Source organism: Cetorhinus maximus, chromosome 18 (genome assembly GCF_964194155.1).
Source record: "Cetorhinus maximus chromosome 18, sCetMax3.hap1.1, whole genome shotgun sequence".
Lineage (NCBI taxonomy): Eukaryota > Metazoa > Chordata > Chondrichthyes > Lamniformes > Cetorhinidae > Cetorhinus > Cetorhinus maximus.
The window spans coordinates 87,701,588-87,719,529 of NC_135896.1; positions in this window are offsets into that span (position 1 = coordinate 87,701,588).

Here is a 17,942-nt window from a genome sequence, read left to right on the forward strand (position 1 = left end):
CCTAGCACAAAGAAGGATGGTTGTAGTTGTTGGAGGTCAGTCATCTCAGCTCCAGGATATCACTGCTGGCGTTCCTCAGAGTAGTGTCCTAGGCCCAACCATCTTCAGCTGCTTCATCAGTGACCTTCCATCCATCATAAGGTCAGAAGTGGGGATGTTCGCTGATGATTGCACAATGTTCAGCACCATTCACGACTCCTCAGCTACTGAAGCAGTCCATGTCCAAATGCAGCAAGACCTGGACAATATCCAGGCTTGGGCTGAGAAATGGCAAGTAACATTCATGCCACACAAGTGTCAGGCAATGACCATCTCCAACAAGGGAGAATCCAACCATCGCCCCATGATATTCAATTGTATTACCATCACTGAATCCTCCACTATCAATATCTTGGGGTTACCATTGACCAGAACCTGAACTGGACTAGCCTTATAAGTACTGTGGCTACAAGAGCAGGTCAGAGGCTAGGAATAGTGCGATGAGTAACTCAGCTCCTGACTCCCCAAAACCTGTCCACCACCTACAAGGCACAGGTCAAGAGTGTGATGGAATACTCCCCACTTGTCTGGATGAGTGCAGCTCCCACAAGACTCAAGAAGCTTAACGCCATCCTGGACAAAGCAGCCCGCTTGATTGGCACCACATCCACAAACATTCACTCCACCACCGATGCACAGTGGCAGCAGGGTGTACCATCTACAAGATGTAATGCAGCAATTCACCAAAGCTCCTGTGACAGCACCTTCCACTCCTACGGCCACTATCATCTAAAAGGACAAGGGCAGCAAATAGATGAGAACACTATCACCTGGAAATTCCCCTCCAAGCCACTCATCATCCTGACTTGGAAATATATTGCCGTTCCTTCACTGTCGCTGAGTCAAAATCCTTCAACTCCCTTTGTAACAGCACTGTGGGTGTACCTACACCACCTGGACTGCAGCGGTTCAAGAAGGCAGCTCACCACCATCTTCTCAAGGGCAACTAGAGATGGTGAATAAATGCTGGCCCAGCCAGCGAAGCCCACATATCTTGAATGAATTAAAAAAAAACATATTCCCATCACAACTACTTCATATTTATGTAGCACCTTTAACATAATAAAACATTCCAAGGTGCTTCACAGGAACATTATGAGGCAAAGTTTGACAGCAAATTACATAAGGAGATGCTAGTGCAGATGGCAAAAACTTGGTCAAAGAAGTAGATTTTAGGGAGGGTCTTAAAGGAGCAAAGAGAGAGAAGTGGAGAGACCTGGAAAGGGAATTCCAGAGCTTAGGTTCTTGGCAGGTTAAGTGCATTAAAAGCACTAAATAAATGCAAGATGCTGTTGTTCTTTAGTATTTTATAGATTTCAGAATAGTGTGTTCATGAATGTTGCTTAATTCATGAAATGGCAAGTGTGTCTGTTGTATGAATAGTGAATGGGACACCTCCTGCTCCCAGTGTTGTATGAGTCACGCAAGATTAATGGAAGTCGCATGCTGACAGAGTCTCAAATTGTGAAGGATAATGCTGCTACAGTGCATTGTTGAGCTGCCCAAATAGGAGGCCTCTATCCCTGCATGTTTCCCACAAACTGGGTTCGTAATCTCACTTTGAGACCTGCCGTGGTCTGGTACTGAAGGAAGGAGTGACACTTTACTCTGTGGAAGAGGGGAACTCGGTCACTTACTCAGCTGACATTGATCATACTCATCATTTCCCTATCAAGGGGGCAGGCACAGGATCTGCTTTTAATGCTTCTGCCAATATTGTTCATGTGCCAAGATATTCATGTGCCAAGGGCTCCTGGATGAAGTAGCCTTCAATTTCTTTTCATCCCTGCTTTGGCTTCCTGTGGTGTCTGTTGGCAGTAAGGCTGAGAATAGTCATTTGCCGCATAACATAGGACAATGTTCATGTGGCAAAAATCAAAAGCATTAAAAAAAACACTTTTCAATCAACATTGCAATGAAGTAGGAAATCTGAGATTACCTAAATGCAAGAATTTCAATTAATTAGCCTGGTTTTGTTGCAACTACAGTTAGATGAGATTTGGATTAAAACTGAAGCTGGGAGAGATTTCTTAACACAGAGGGTGGTTAGTGTGTGGATATCTTTGTCAAAATTTATCCTTGAAGCAGAATGCATAAGATATTTCAAAAGAGTATTATATCATTGTTTGTAAAAGAGCACAATTAAATAATTTTTAAAAAAAATCATTCACGGGATGTGGGCTTCGCTGGCTGGGCCAGCATTTATTGCCCATCCCTAGTTGCCAATGAGAAGGCGGTGGTGAGCTGCCTTCTTGAACCCTGCAGTTCATGCGGTCCAGGTAAGCCCACAGTGCTGGTAGGAAAGGAGTTCCAGGATTTTGACCCAGTGACAGTGAAGGAACAGCGATATACTTCCAAGTCAGGATGGTGAGTGACTTGGAGGAGAACTTCCAGGTGGTGTTTCCATCTATCTGCTGCCCTCGTCCTTCTAGATGGTAGTGGTCGTAGATTTGGACGGTGCTGTTGAAGGAGCCTTGGTGAATTCCTGCTTTAATGGAAGAAAGCAAGTTGCATGTTACCAGGTGTGATCCCACCCTGGGATTCTGCAGTTTGGGGGGGATGGGGATGGAGTCGGGGAGGAATGTAGGAAAGCAAAAACGCCCTTTAGATGCCGTGGAGGCCCGCTGTGATGTCCTCTATCTCCGCTCTGGCCGCAGGAGGGGCAGCAACGTTACTACTATGGCTAGGTAGGTGATGGCAGTGGTGATCAGCGCCAATGCTGCACAGAAGAGGCTGGCCATCCAATGCAGATTTCACCCGTGCAGCCAGGTTATGGCAACCATCTCAGCACTCTACACTCACACACTCAAGCCCATCACACATTCACTGGCATCTCACTCACTGCCAGCTCAAGGGACTGCATTTTGTAGATGGTACACACTGCTGCTGCTGTGTGTCGGTGGTGGAGGAAGTGAATGTTTGTAGATGTGGTGCCAGTCAAGCTGGCTGCTTTGTCCTGGACAGTGTCAAGCTTCTTGAGTGTTTTGAGAGCTGCACTCATCCGGGCAAGTGCAGAGTATTCCATCACACTTCTGACTTGTGCCTTATAGATGGTGGACAGGCTTTGGGGAGTCAAGAGGTGAGTTACTCGTCGCACTATTCCTAGTCTCTGACCTACTCTTGTAGCCACAGTATTTATATGGCTAGTCCAGTTCAGCTTCTGAGCAAGAGATTGGGATTAGGCTAGATGACCCCTGTGGATAAAAGCACTGGGACAGACATATAGGCTGAATGACCTGCTTGTGCTATTTCTATGATTCTAGGTTGAATTTTCATGGGGGAAGTAGATTCTTGAAGTGCAATGTAATTTTACTTTGTTGTGCAGGAACATTGATCTCACTTGTTCAGATTTGGCCCAGATTCTGAAGAACATGCCATCCTTATCCCTGTATCTGAACTCTGTTGCTCAGGAGCAGATTATGCCACAGACTGCTGTTCCATATTGTTAAGATAGCAACATGATGATGGCTCATTCTGTGCACTTGCTGCACTGCTAAACCTGATATTTCACATACTTTGTTAAACTATCTTCAGAACAGGAGGGGATGTGTTTGTTAATTTACCAAATTTAGTCAGATAAGTTTTGATTTATTTGATGCATTTGTTTAGAGATAAATATGCACATGTACACTAAAACATAAATAGTTGCAATATTTAATTCTGTTTAATGTTCCCCATGGCCATTTATTTCCTTTCCACCTCCATCTCCTACTCCTCAAGGCTTGCTGCGCCCGCGTATGTATGGGCTGCCCAAGACACACAAAAGTGATGTCCCTTTATGCCCCATCTTATCTATGACCGGTTCTGTAAAATATGAATTGACCAAATATCTGGGCGAAATGTTACACCTAGTTTTGAGCAGGTTTTCCACATACATGGTGAAAGATTCCTTCATATTTGTGAAGACCATAAAGGACCTGCATATGGATAGCAATGCTCTGTTCATGTGCTGATTTGACATTGCTAGCCTATTCACCAATGTTCCACTTAAGGAAACCTTAGATATTTGTGCTGCAGCACTATATCATGATGATCTAGACCTACCACCATTGCTTGAATCGGTATTCTTTGAACTTATGAACTCGGCAACTCATGCAGTTGTGTTCAGTTTTAACGACGCCATGGGTGGAATTGAAGCAGATTTGCACTAAGTGTGGTAACGGATGGGTAAAACAACGTTTTACTTGCTGGCTGTGATGGTGGGTTTTCATGCCGTACCGTCCCAAACCCGCCACATTATTTATGCATTCCCGGGAGACACGCCATTTCCATGGCGGGCGGGCTCCGATTTGCCTGGCACGCCGTCACTTCGCCACTTCATCATGCCAGGTACCACATTTAAAGTACAGCTGCGCTCAGTGCTTCCAGCCCAGGATTGCAGCAAAGAAGACATGGCCCCTAAAGGCAAGACGTCTGCAGCCCCCTAACGCCCTTTGGATGCCGTGGAGGCCCGCTGTGACGTCTTCTATCTCCGCTCTGGCCGCAGGAGGCGCAGCAACGTTACTACTATGGCTAGGTAGGTGATGGCAGTGGTGATCAGCGCCAATGCTGCACAGAAGAGGCTGGCCATCCAATGCAGATTTCATCCGTGCAGCCAGGGTATGGCAACCATCTCAGCACTCTAAACTCACACACTCAAGCCCATCACACATTCACTGGCATCTCACTCACTGCCAGCTCAAGGGACATCACCACCCATTCTCACACATACCCTCACATGTCCATCTGGCCTCATCTCCTCTGGAGACTGCCTCCTCAGGCATTACCATGCACAGATAGGCCATGCACAGATCAACATGTGACTCTCCTTCCCCAGTACAGCCCTTGTCCAGCCTCTTCCCTTGCCTGGCAAGCAAGTCCTAGCCCTGCAGCAATTGAAAAGCCACCCACATATGGCTGATCTGGTAGGTGGACACCTGCTGTGTGCCCCCCCTAAAAGTGATATGGTGCTGTCTGTGAGGCCTGGCTCTGATGATTGTGAGTGCTGACTGAAGCAAGGTAGGCAAACAAACCTTGAAGTCTCAAGTGAAGCGCAGCCTGCCAAGTGCACGTCGCTTATGTGCTGTTATGAAACATGTCGGTGTGTTTTCCTGCTGACGCACAATCCAGCGGAGGGAGGATGATTCCGGCGGGAAGGCTTAATAATGATATGATGATGTATTACATTGAGGTTCCCGATGTCTGATGACGGGGAATGCAGCCCACCATTGGTGGGCCGAGCGGATGATCGCTAACTAGTTTCGTGCCATTGTGAAACCAATCGCGCCATGTTGTCCACTCACACTACCGAACATGCCCATCACCGATGGACATGGAAAATCCCAGCCCATGTATGCCCAAATAGATGGTATTGCCACGGGATCCCCTCTAGGTCCAGCTGTCGCAAATATCTTTGTTGGGTTCCATGAGAAACGTGTCTTTGATGGAATGACATCTAACCTCCTATGCCTAGCATATTTCTGATATGTGTATGACACGTTTGCTATATTTAAATCTGCAGCTGCATGTAATGGTTTTCTTGCATGTCTTAATGGGCTCCATTCTGCGCTCAAATTCAATTTTGAAATGGAGCAGTCAAATTAACTCCCTTTCCTTGATGTACTAGTTGAGAAATCTATCAGGGAGTTCTCTATACCATGGTCTACCGCAAGCCTACCTTCACTGGTCAGTATACACGTTGGGATTCTTATGGTTCCACACACTATAAGATTGGCCTTATCGGCAACCTTGTAAAAGGGCCCAATCCACTTGCTCATTATACAAGCTTGATGCTGAAATATGGTGCATCAAAGGCATCCTGCAGGATAATGGCTACCCTGATCAGATCATTTCACACTGTATATCATGCAAACTCATGAATGGGCCTAAGTCTGTTGCTTTTGGGCCTGAAAAGTTCCCAGTCTGGAAGGGCAAGGTATCTCAAAAATTTGAGCAGCAGGTGAAATTAGCTGTTTCAAGCTACTACTGTGCAGTAGCAACACGAGTGGTATTCACTACTAACAGGATGCTGCTGTCAAACTAAAAAGACATTCTGCCCATCACATAAATGAGTAATGCGGCGTATGAATTTCAGTGCCAGTCTGATGCTAGGTACGTAAGCCATATGTCACAAAGACTGGCGGATGTCCCTTCTGCTGTTCGCAACGGGCAAGGTACAGACTGTACCCAACCAGCCCGTGCTTGCAAGACTCAAAACACAGTGTCCGACATTAGATGCGATTCTGTGTTTGGACAACATTTGCTAAATAATCCTCAGTGTGCTAAAAATTATGCTGACAACCAATTTAAGATTGTCAGTCAGGCTTGCAGTGTGGCACACTTGCGTGTACTGGAAGCTACATATATATTCACATACAGGGCCTTGTTCTTTGTAGACAGAAAGAACATGTACGCACATTGCTCCTGTTTCAGCTAAACAAAATAAGTGACAGCCATTCACTGGTTCATTCTTCAGGGCAATACCTTGACCAATCAGTGTCAAGCTGCCCGGTTGAAATTTCAAACAATGCTTGGCAGTTAACTGTCAGTTACCATCAACCGGTGCATTTTCTATGGCAACACCTCTACCAGTCAGAGTCCAACCAATCAGCAGTTTCTTCTCATACAGTATAAATTGTTGTTCCCTTTACATTTGGTATTCTTGCAAATTGTCCCGATGAGTGCAAAACGAAAAGCTTCAACAAAAATGTCGATTTTTTTCAGCAATACTAGTTGTTTTGTTTAATTCTTTTATATAGGGATAGGATTAGGCTTCAGACCAATTTTGAATAATCTGCCACCCTCCACTGTCTAGGTGGAGAAAGAATGATCAAATGTACAAGGTGTACAAGAGGGCTGCCAGGCTCTGCCCATTGCTTTGTACATGAACACAATGGTAAAAGGAGAAAAGTCCAGGAGAGGGGAAAGAATAAAACTGATGAGAATGAATGAGTGGAAAAGCATAGCCTTGCCATAGGTACAGTATCCCTGCTTTAATTTGTGGAAGGACGTCAAACATTTATATTGTCTTTCCATGGTGGAGATAAAAGTCAACAGGGCAAATCTTATAGTTTAGTGCTTCTGTCATGGAGTCTCACTTGATGAGCATGCAGACCTGATTCAGACGTTGTGGGCTGTGCTCCCAGATAATGGCACCCATACTGCTCAATTTTATGGTCATTACAATTGTTATGATGTGGCGGACGATGTGTGCCAGGAGGACCAAATCTACAAGGGAAATTTGGGTGCACTATCACAATGGTTTTGTAATTTGTATTTAATACGAGATGATGTGTGCACTGAATTTAGTAGTAATGAGTCCGCCAATACCTTTAGAGATTTTAAAAATTAAATTAGAATATTTATTCAGAAAATAAAAGTTTTCAAACACATGCATAAGACTACAATTACTTATTACTATACAACTCCTAAAATTCCTAATTAACCTGACTCTCAGTTACACACCCCCTTTAAGGCAACAGTCCAAAATAGATTTTAGATTTAAACAAAACACAGTGCCCGCTTGACAGTGGAATTCCAAATAGCTTCTCCTCAACTTCAGTTACATTACATAGCAGACTTATGCACAAATGGCTAGAGACTTCTTGAAGGCTGTTTCACACACTCCTGTTAGATCTTACATGACCCTCACCTCACATAGACTTTTCTTCTCCTTTATAAATGTTTCTCGCTCTTTAATATGTAAATTCTACTATTCCACATGTCTTTGAAACTGTATCTTCCTCATAATATAAAAAACTTTCATGTTGCCAATATTGTCAATGACCTTTGGGAAGAAAAATAAACACACTCCTTAGCCTTGCTTACCTGGTTAGTTGTAAACAGACTAACATCCCTTTGAAATCCAAACAATCTCTTCATTTACCTAAAGAAAATGCAAATTTCCATCACCCCTTACATGCTAAGCCAGCATCATGTTTACTCATTTGCATTTCAAGCACATTTCTACAGCTAGCTTCTTTTGATAATTTCAAGTTTGCAGTCTACTTGACTCCAAATGTAATTAAATCACATAGACAGAACCAACTATACTTATACCCATAAACCTACTTCACAACAAACCCAAAAAAATTATGAAAATTCTTATACTTTCATAACACAATGAAGAGCTGAAATATCAGGGAATCATGAATGTTGGAGGCCGACCTCTGTGTTCGTTAATTGAATCAGCTGTTCCCATTGGTGATGGTCCCGCAACAGGAGTGCAAACTCAGCAAATATACCCCTTCTACTTGGTGTGCTTCACACAGATTATGGATATAGCAGTGCAACAAGTAAACATCATTCAAACAAGTCTTTCATAGTAAGATTTTTTATTACTCTCTATTCATGCTCTCTGGTAACTCAATAACAGAAAAGAAAACACTCGAAAAACAGAGCGATCCAAAGTATATGATTTAATGATCAGCTACCCACCACATATTTAGCACCAAGATCTAATCGTTCAAACACTCCTCTTTTCTTCTTAAGAACCAGTTATGCTGTATGTAGACTTAAAGGAGATTGATAGAAACCACCTGCATGGTTAATTTGAGCAGACATTTTATGAAAGCCTTTTTTAAAGAAAAAAATCCTCTAGCATGAGTAAAAGATGCCATGTTGTTGAGCTACAATTCAACTGAAGTAGTGTTGCCATGAGCTGTATCTGCTGGCGACTGAGATTAAATCAAGGCTATACATTGGTGTGAAAGATATGCCACTTTTAATTGAAGCAAGTACAAAGAATACTGTTTGTAAAACTATTGTGTTGCCAAGGATCACCAACAGAACTGTAAAATCTGTTATTTTCAACATGGCATTCCAGGCGCAGCTCCAAGTACTAAGTGGGATGCTTAGTAAAGAAAGACAATGAATAATATATCAAATATTTCAGCTGCAAGTACTGATGTTATCATTTAATATAGTGTAGATAAAGTGATCTCAGTGATTCTTCTCATATTCAAAAAAGTGTTGTTTAACTTAAAAGGGATTTAATAATTATCTGAAGAGAAAATAATGCAGCCTACAGGGAAAAGGCAGGGGAATAGGACTAGCTGGGTTATTCCTGCAGAAAGCCAGCACGGAGCCTGACCAAATTAAGTGCCTGTCATTAAGTGGCCAGCATTGGGCCTTCTCTGGGATTTAGGGCCCTGGTGGTGGAAATCCCACCCCTGCGAGCTGCTGGCCAGTCAAAGGCTGGCAGCTCTGCATTGCCTGTCAGCAGCACCAGGGGCGGTGGCTGCTGCCAGTAATGCACACACCAGAGGCTTAGGATTGACGGGGACCTCAGGCCAGGTGAGTAAGGGTTGGATGGAAGTCATGGGGAGGGTGTTGCCGGTTGGGTGGGGGGGGCTCAGAGGTATTGGCAGGGAAGGTGGCTCTCAGGGGAGACCCCACTTCCTGACGCCTGTTCCCTCAATCGGGCACTAAGAAAGAGGGACCTCTCTGGGAGGCCACTGGTAAATCCAACATGATTTGTTGGGTGGCCTTCAGCAAGCATGTGTTGGGATCCTACAACATGAAAAGAAATTCAATACTGTATATTCAAAACTTTGTTTTTGCTGCTGTTTTTTAAAAACGGACTTTCTGCTGAACCAAAAAAAGATGGCTGCTACAAGTCACATGACCACAGGGTTAGCCCTTTGTTCTGGGAGCTACCACCAGCAGTTACAAGAACAAAATAATTCTTTTCTCAGCCTGTGGGATTTCACAGCACATTGCACAGACCCCTTGTAACCAGGGGCAGAATTTTCAGGTCAGTGTGTGGGCCTGCGCCCAACCTGCTCGAGCATAAAATAGCACGTGATGATGTCAGTTGAGTGTCCTGGCCTCATCCCGCGCTCACATGATATTTCGGTCAGCGGGTGTGCGCAAAATTTAGAACCGGGCCCGCCGATGATAAAGAGGGAAATTAAGCCCATTAAAGTTGTAATTGTCCCTGATTTTCCGTGGTCCATCCAACCTCACAGTTGATGGACGGGCGTATCGGCCAGGTAGCCTTTGCATTTTTCATGAAACCTCATCCAAGGGCGGGGTGAGGTTTCCATTATTAAATAAAAAATAATAAAAATCTATGGACAGAATTTTTATAATGTATATGTTCAGGTGACTGTTTGTGATGCTTGGACATTTATGCTCTGATTTTAAAATCTTTATTTAATACTTTTGAAGTCTTCAGCTCCCTGAGCGCTGAGCATTTCAGTGCGCGCTTCACGCTGGCTGACCATTAATCGGCCAGCTAGCGTGAAATCGTGGTCGGGGGCTGATCACGGTTGCTGGTCCGTTCCCTGGCTGCTCCCGGACCCGCCGATCGCGCCTGCCCACCGACCTGAAAATTCAGCCCCAGGAGACTCGCACATCGAAACTTGTTATGTCCACAGAGCTGCTGACAGACTCGTATCACACCTGGGTTTGTCCAGGTCCATTTCAAAGGGGAACCAAGGGACACCATTTGCATCCGATAAGCTCACCCTTCTAGCGGAGTCAGAGGGTCTGCCTAGACAATGGCTTCCTGACACCAGACCCTGAATATGGATGGTAACTCTTTCAACAGTTAATGTCTGGGACATTATCAGCCCTGAAGTCAAAGCGAGTTCCATATACTGCATAAACATCCCCTTTGAAGTCACTGGAGAAAGAAGGTCACATGATTCGAGTGACCAATTTGTATCTCAATATGCCTTTGAGAACTGAGAAATCCTCAGTTTGCTGTTTAACATCCAACTGGTGAACCCCCCCAAGAAGCCGAACTCCAGGCAGAATAACTGCCTGCTCCTCAAAGCCTGTCTCTGCTGGAAGTTTTCCTACCATCGCCTGCAGAACCAACCCAGTCTCTGTACCTATTTCATCTTGCGGTATCTGCACCAACTGAAAAGCCAATTCTACACCTGCAGTCATCAGCCATCTGAATTAGAAATCCTCTGTGAAGAATTCCTCATTGGACTCTGACTCTGGGCCCTGGAAATCACATGAATTAATATTCATTTCTTTGGTTCTTATACTGAAAAATCTAACCCTCCCTTTACTGTGAGTGTGTATTGGAGTGGGAAGTTGTGAACACTCCTCCCCATGGATTTTGAATATGAAATAAACTAATCTCCAGAGTTAATAATAATGTAAGTTTGCCGTGAATTATTAGTAAATTGGATCATACAAACCTAGGGATTGGGAAAACACGCCACAGCATACTTTAAAAATAATTCAAAATACCTTCTTAATATAGACCAGTGGTGAAGGAAATCAGTGCAGCTTGCCTATCTCTCTCGTGTCCGTAACAGATGGGAAACCCATTTGGGAGAATCCCTGAGCCACCACTAAATCCTGGTGGGCTTCGGGGCTTGCTAATGGGCCTAATTAATAATGGCAGGTTCCCTGCATTGGCTCATTCCCATTGCTGACATAATGAGAGTCAGTTTACCTGTCGGCTGTGTGGTCTCCCCTGCAATTATGTGGACACACACGTTATCTAGCCCGCTATGGCGGCTCCTTTAAATTCAACCTCGTTAATTTATACTTTTCTCTTTCACTAATTGCTTGAACATTTGTTTGGGCTGTTCAAACCATAAACACAAAGATTAATTTTGCAATGGTGTGAGTGGCTTCTATGGCCTTACTCTCAACAGGACTGGACCAGAAAACTGGGCCTCTGACCTTATGCCACGTTCTTTTCAGGTCAAATTTTGCAGAGGCCCTTTTTGCGGGGGAAAATGGGCTTCAATTTGTCTGTACACTGTGCCTGATTTCGAGGTAAAACGTGTAAATTTGATTCGATGTTGGTTGAAGTTCCACCCACAATGCAAGTTAGGGCATTGAAACTGAGAGCCATCAGAGAAATTAAGGCTGTCAGAGCATGAAGATTTAACACCGCCATACAATTCCATCAACCCCAGGGTACGTCGGCCACATCAAGCTGTCTACGGTTGCCACAAGTAACAGGGAAATGGCAACTGCCATGTTTTCTTAGGACAGCACCCTCAGCACTTCTCCTGGGGAATAGGAACCATCAGGTGGACAGAAGACACACCTTTCACAGCAAGATTCTCATGAGCAAGAAGTCACACAATGAAAGTCAAGGTGGCATCAAGTATTTTCATAAAAATCACGTACCTAAGAAAGGGTTGTGCTCAATGTTCTTGTGATGTCTGGTCACAGAAATTCTATTGAGGAAACGGCCTGATGCAGTCTGTCAGTGCTTGCACACATGTAAAGGTGTACCAAGTAGAATAACTATAATAAGCTTTTAAAATATATATCTACATATTACTGTTCATTCTACAATAGCTATCCATGGTGAGGCCTGGAATATGGGCGACATTACCTCCTAAACTGTCCATCAGAAGAGATTAGGAATAAATCAATCAAGAAATTGTGAGGGGTGATAATGGTATGAATACGGTTTTGTTACTGATGTACTGGGATGAGATAAAACTTCAGTGCTACAGAGAACTAATTGGCATTCATATGCGGAATGTCCAGAATGCAATGAACAACCTAATACGTCAAAGGCCTGCACAGCAAGTGACAGCAGTTAACCTCATCACTAAACAAATTTATGTATCAACCGCATACACAGAATATGATGACTAGTGGTACATCTCTTACATAATGAAACCTTTAAAAGACACAACACACTGTTGATAGGGGAGATGGTGAGGCAGTGGTAATGTCACTGGACCAGTAATCCAGAAGCCCAGGCCGCTGCTTTGGGGACACAGGTTCAAATCCCACCATTGCAGCAGCTTGAATTTAAAATTCAATTAATAAATTCTGGAATTAAAAGCTCATCTCAATAATGGTGGTGATCATCAATCTGTCATTGATTGTTGTAAAAACCCATCTGGTTTACTAATGTCCTTGCCATCCTTACCTGGTCTGGCCTACATGTGACTCCAGACCCACAGCAATGTGATTGACTCTGAAATGGCCTGGAAGTCACTCAGTTCAAGGGCAATTAGGGATGGGCAACAAATGCTGGCTTTGCCAGTGATGCCCACATCCAGTGAAAGCATAAATTAGCTTCCAGTGAACTTCAATCAGTCTTGCTGAGGTAGCATAAGCAGGCAAGATGGCATGCATACAACCTATTTAAGATATCCTTGGAATTACAATTTGGTACCTATATTTCATAGACACTGCAAGTATAGAATTCTGTTTTATTATCTCATTGATTTGAATTAATTAAGAGTATTATCTCAAGCATGTATTAGAGATAAATAATATATGTCAATATCCTATAATACATAACGGCAGTAGGGACATACGACAATATCCTATATATAATATCCTAAAAATTCTGGAAAATGGAAACACAGAGTTGGGAAATAACTCTTAAAAGACCTGGGCTAACTGCACCACATAGTTGTTGATCCAGGGAGATACCCTCCTAACAGTGAGGAGGGCTTCAGGCCTTGGAACTTTGGCATAATGACAATGTATTGTATAACAGGGCATCAAAACTTGTAATTCTTCTATCTTTGCATGTGGAAATTCCCAACTTAGGTTCATGGCATCCTTGATGGACTCCCATAACAGTGAAGAACACCCACAAATTTCTCCATTTTCAGCCAAGTGCAAGGGACCTGAGAGAGCCTGTCTCATTCAATGAACCCTTTCCATGCAACTCGATACTGCATTTAATTGGGGTGAACTTCAGCACCAAATAGGATTACCCCAATTCCCAGACCCGAACCTCTTCAGCTTGAGGGACTAATCTTTCCTGCATATCTCCATGGCTTCATTGTGATCAATTACTCCCATTTTTCTGACCCCATAACAACTTTCCTTTTAAAGCCTAGCCTAGCCTTTTGAAAGTTGCTACTGGCTTGGATTTTCTAATGAGCAACCAAGCATGCTGTGAGCTAACTCTCTGGGTAAGCCTTTCCAATACCTCTGGCCTACTTAAATTACGAAGAGTGGTTCTCATCAGAAAATCCACCCAAGCTCACCACGGTACAATTAAACCTGCAAACAACGTCAGTTGCACTTTTCCCATACTTGGAAAGCTGAGGTAAAGCTACAACTTGCTTACAAACATATGACAGCGTACCCATCTTTCAAGAGCACACAATGGAAATTCAATGAAAGGGTAAATAGCTATAGATTGTTTCCACTGCTTGGAGGGGTGGAAGTAAGTAGCCACTGACTCAAGATGATCACTAGAAGAATATGGGAGAAGGTTGACTCTTTTTCCACAAAGGTAATTATTAGAACTTGATGTGTTTCACCACAAGTGACCATAGAGACATAGGATGAAACAGAATATAAATTGCAATTGTGGAAACATAAATCTTACTTCATGCCGATAATGATGCATACTTCACGCAGCGAGATTGAATACAGAAAAGAACTTGCCTCTCGTTGTGCATTCCACCACGCATGAAAGCCCCAGTTAAACCTTCAGTAAAAGCTGTGTAATTGGATTTGTAGATTGTACCATAAGAAAGGTTTCTTCTGCCATATCCCAGTGTTGATGATTGCAGACAGAATGGTTGCTCGCAAAGTTATTTTCAGAGTAGTGATATGGAGAACTTGCATCGTGAAGAAGGTGTGCAGCTTTATATCCAATACTGATCTGAGATTCAGAATTTTTTTTAAAGAAAACCCTGACCCCACTCTTGGATATTCATAAGGAAATCGGTGAACACCAGGATTTTTAGAGGGGAGCTTATAATAGTCTTTAATAAGAACATAATGTTGACTACTCAACTCTGCTGAATTGTAAATCTGGGAATGAGCATTTCCATGGCGATATGAGTATATGTACCCATGAAGCTCTCTGCACTTTGGATAAGCAGTGTAATGCTTAGTAAGTGAGAGAAATGTAGAGCAATGTGTGGGAGGCCTAAGCATAGCCAGTGTTGGCAAGTACAACATACAAATAATTCCTTAATTAGATTATGATTATTCATGAACAGTATTTTATTCCAGTGGGTGGGCAAGACTAACACTATAATTTGGTAGAAAGTGAAATGCAAGAGGTTGCTTCATAAAAAAAACCCCAAAAATTGCAAGTGCTGGAAATCTCAAACTAAAACAGAAAATGCTGGAAATAATTAACATTGACCAATAACTTAACTTAAATTTAGCTCCCACATCTTTATAGCCAGACTTACTGGTAATATGGAATAAAAACAGAAAATACTACAAATGCTCAGTAGGTCAGGCAGCACAGTGTTAGTGGAGAGAGCAAGGAAAGAGTTAACGGGCTGAATTCTGTTGTCGCAACAGGAGTCTGGATGGACAGACTTGGAAGCTGAGGGCAACTCCACCTTGGCCGTTTCCGGGACCCCTGGCTGCATTTTTCAGGGGCTAGGCAATTAATTTGTTGTTGTCAGGGCAGCCAAGGATTGTTGTTCACCCCAGAAGCTGCTGGCCAATGAGAGTGTCGACAGCTCAGCTGGCTTTGCAGCGCCCCCAGGAGAGGTGGCCACTTCTGGCACTGCGCCTAGAGGAAAAGGATGCCAGGCAGCCGTCTCAACCAGGTAAGTGAGGTCTGGGGGCACTGAGCTGGTCAGGCAGGCGATAGAGGGTGGCTGGTTGGTGGGGACAAGGGCGAGGTGTTGCCAAGGAGGTGGCCATTGGTGCCAGAGGCCCCTCCGTGAGCCATAGAGTGCCCAACTAGGAAACCACCCCCAAGCCTGCAAGGAGTTCACCAGGCAGTCTCCACACACGGTGGAGGAGCCATCTGCTGCAATAAAATGTCAGTGGTGGCAGGGAGAAGCCCTTAATTCACCACTTAAGTGGCTCATTTGGCTTCTGGGCAGGATGGCTGACCTCCACCTTCCTCACCCCTGGCAAAATGGCTTAGTAGCAGGAAGACAACGGTTACTCCACCCCTGCCTTCCCTTGCCATTTTACTGCCTCACCATCTCCCAGCCTGACCCTAGAGTGCTGGTAAAATCCAGCACAACGTTCCAGGTCAATGATCTTTCATCGGGTCATTGACCCAAAATGCTAACTCTCTTTCTATCCTTACAGTTGCTGCCTGACCTGCTGAGTATTTCCAGCATTTTGTGTTTAGAATTCAGATTTCCAACATCTTCCGTATTTTGCTTTTGTGCTGGTTGCACAGCATGGGCAAGTCAGGGTTCTGGGTGAGGGATCAGTGCTCTGACTCATCCCTAGAGATCATCTTTAACGCAGTAACGGTAAGAGAAGTCCTCTTCCCTGAGGACAGGGAAAGGAGGAGGTAAGCCAGCCTCACCAAGCAGGCTGCAGAAGTGGTGAGCAGCAGCATGTGGTGCCCAGGATCTGGATCAAGTGGCGAAAAAGATTTAATAGCCTCATGAGGTCCGTCGAGGTGAATGTCCTACACCTCTCAGCTGGTAGCCATCATCTTCTCACCTCACTTGCATTCTCCTACACAGAAATCCCCTGATCGCTTGCTGTCACATGCAATCTTTCTCCTCCCTACATCTCTATCTCAGCAGACAACACTCACACTCACCCACAATCTATCGCCCTCCCAAATCCATTCCTCACGGTCACCCTCCTCAAATGTTCCCCCTATCTCCTCAGTGATCTGTTCACTTCTAATACTTATAACTCTCTGCCTTTTCTTATTGCAGGAGAAGAGAGCCCACCATTCCAGGAAGAAGCAGAGAACCAATGTTGGGGGGGTGGGGGGTGTTGGGGGGGTGGGGGGGGACCTACTGACATGGCCACCCTGGCTGCAATTGAGGACCACACCCTTGAGCTCGGGAGGGTGGCACTAGTACCAATCATTGGTGGTGGAGAGATGGGGGTGGCCCAGAGACCTGCATTAAACAAAGCACTGCGACTTAGCACTTCCCATGTTGAATTGATGTCACCAATGCATGAGATCTACAGTATGAGTGTGTGCCATATTTCACCTACTTTCAGCAGTAGCTCACATCTGTCAACTCCCACAGGTCCGATCTGGGTCTTGACGGAAGCAGGACCCCAAGGAGTCCTCAGAGGAAGACCAGCACTCCGAGACACACAGCTCTCCTGTGCGCCAGCGAAGGACTCCTCCACCAGTGCAGGTTCATGCATCTTGGTGGGACCAGCAGATAGATAGGGTGGAGCACAGGACGGCACAGATTATTCCAGGCTCTGCCCAGCTGGACACAGTCGCTGAGCCAGTTGCTGAAAATGCAACGTGTGAAGCAGCGATGGGAAGCGTGTGTGCTACTGTCAGTATTTCCAAGGGAAGTCCGCACCCTTGCCCAAAAAATGGAGGGGCCTGTCTTTAGCATGAGTGAAATGATGTCTCAGGCATTAATGCTAATGGCCACCTCCATGGAAATTATGGCCACCCGCGTGGAGGATCAGAAGTGGCAGGTCACCAAGTACACGCTGAACCTCAGAAATTACCTGCACACTATGGCTGCCAGTTTACAGATGATCAAGCAAAGCATTGCCTTGGTGGCTCACCACCTCCACTGATGTGCAGCCAAGTGCACTCCTGCTCTTGATTAGCAGGGAAGCGCAGATACTCCCTCAGAGGGATGATAGAGAAAGGGGGCATGGAGCGGGTTCGAGAAGAAGCCCCCACTTCTCAGCCCTTTCCCTGCCCACCCTCAGGTGGAGCTCCACACGCTGCTTCCTGTCACATTGGTCGAGACTTTCCCTGCATAGATGCAGGTGGGGCAGTCTTTGGCGGGCCCCTATCAGGCTCCACAATCCAAAGGATGCCTGCCACGGGCATCTCATGTGTTAGAGCAGGGGAACAAGCAACCTGCCTCCAGCTGTGCCGAAGCCACAGTGGCAGCACCGCATAGAAATAATAGAGAGTATAAGAAATAGATGTTACACAAAAGGATTCACTTGGATGCATATTACAGTGCCAATGCTCTATTCATGCTCTTTATTTCAATGGAAGTGTGACCTTATATGAGTTTCTCATCCTCATGGCCTCTGTTTTGTTGCATTCCCCATTCACCTTGGTCCGTTTCCTTCTGGCG